At 44.0% G+C, this 1,813-nt stretch overlaps 1 long non-coding RNA gene across 2 annotated transcripts; it reads right to left on the bottom strand.

Annotated features, from left to right (window-relative positions):
* Window positions 1-260: 260 nt before the first annotated feature.
* LOC118496478 lies at window positions 261-1,180 on the bottom strand. Of its 2 annotated transcripts, none has more exons than XR_004899063.1 (2): window positions 935-1,180; window positions 261-773 (listed from the first exon to the last, which is right to left on the bottom strand). It is a non-coding gene; the product is annotated as an uncharacterized LOC118496478 (long non-coding RNA). The 2 variants fall into 2 exon arrangements; XR_004899062.1 differs by having other exon boundaries at window positions 894-1,180.
* Window positions 1,181-1,813: the final 633 nt, after the last annotated feature.

Consider the following 1,813-nt stretch of genomic DNA (forward strand, 5'->3'; position numbering starts at 1 on the left):
ACGGTAGCTGGCTATAAACTGGTATCCAGCCCAAAATAACAACAAGAAATACTTAAAAACATAAACTGATATATTAGCCAATGACGTCACTCTGTATACTGAATACTGTTTAGGTTTGAATACGTGCTTTTGGCACATGAAGAGAAAGTGCACACCGGACTGATACAACAACACTGTTCAACTGTATCATACAAACACTGGTCAGATCCGGTCCGAACCAGTCGGGACTGGTCGGAACCAGTCTGCAAAAGACTCTGAAAATAGAAAGAAAATAAAAGTCATAGAAAAGAATTAAAATAACCAACAACTGCTCAACAGAAGTCACTCAGATTTAAATTTAAAACATGTTTCACCACACTGAGACAACTGGTGATGATGGGAAGTGTAAGGCTGAGTTACTGGGGGGAGGGGTGTCTGCTTTACACGCCAAACACACGCTAGAATCACACCGGGACATCCAGAGCCACAATCAGACTGAGCACCGTGTTAGTGACTGAGCTGTAAAGTTTCAACAAGAGTTCAACGTTTACAGGAATCCAGTTTTTAAAATGTTTTGTGGAACCGGATGTTTCATATTAGTTTCATCTCTGTGTCCGGGACATGGTTAGCATAGCTTAGCGAAAAGACTGGAAGCCGGGAAACTGCTAGCGTAGCTTCGGAAAAAGACTGGAAGCCGGGGGAAACCATTAGCATAGCTTAGCGAAAAGACTGGAGGCCGGGGGAAACTGCTAACGTAGCTTAGCGAAAAGACTGGAAGCCGGGAAACTGCTAGCCTAGCTTAGCGAAAAGACTGGAAGCAGGGAAACTGCTAGCGTAGCTTAGCGAAAAGACTGGAAGCCGGGAAACTGATAGTGTAGCTTAGCGAAAAGACTGGAAGCCGGGGAACTGCTAACGTAGCTTAGCGAAAAAGACTGGAAGCCGGGTTACTGCTAACGTAGCTTAGTGAAAAGATTGGAAGCCGGGGAACTGATAGCGTAGCTTCGGAAAAAGACTGGAAGCCGGGAAACTATTAACGTAGCTTAGCGAAAAGACTGGAAGCCGGGGGAAACTGCTAGCGTAGCTTAGCGAAAAGACTGGAAGCCGGGGAAAAGTGCTAGCGTAGCTTAGCGAAAAGACTGGACGCCATGGGAAACTGCTAGCCTAGCTTAGCAGGGGAAACTGATATACATCTGAAACATCTGACACAGAACCAGAGTATTTACTGAAACGTGGGATTGTTCCTTTTAGCTTCATCCTGTTAGCTGTGAATCTAAAGTGTGGAGCCAACATGGCCGCCGCCGAAACCCAAATAGTCTGATTGGCTCTGGCTTTGTGGAGGTCTGCAGAGTGCGGAGGGACAGCGAGCGTTAACCTTTAACCTTTACATAGTCTCATGACCGAGGGGTCACGGGAGAATAAATTATATTTACAAAATCTTTACTCTTTGTTTTCTTCTTGCATCAACTTGCATCAAGCAAACATCAAACACAACCCAGACTCATAAACACGGAAATATCCAACAAGAAGTCTTTTCAGTTCATCATAGCATCAGAATAACAACAATAATATTAATAATATTTTTTACTATCAAAACACTTTGTCCAAAAGGTGTTTATAGAGACAGAGAGAAATACTGGACAACTGGAAGTCAACATGATAAAAACAAGTGAAGTATTTTCTTTTGGGTTCGGTATAGACTCCGTCTAATCGCTGGATTCCTTCCCGAAATCCCAGGAAACAGAAACCACCGAGTCCATCTGACCCGGAGAAGTTCAGAAACATGAAGGTTTACAGTCTAGTCTGGATTCTGGGTTCCTCCTCATGTCCGTGTCCG

This window comes from Sander lucioperca, chromosome 12, assembly GCF_008315115.2.
Source record: "Sander lucioperca isolate FBNREF2018 chromosome 12, SLUC_FBN_1.2, whole genome shotgun sequence".
In the NCBI taxonomy this organism is placed as follows: Eukaryota; Metazoa; Chordata; class Actinopteri; order Perciformes; family Percidae; genus Sander; species Sander lucioperca.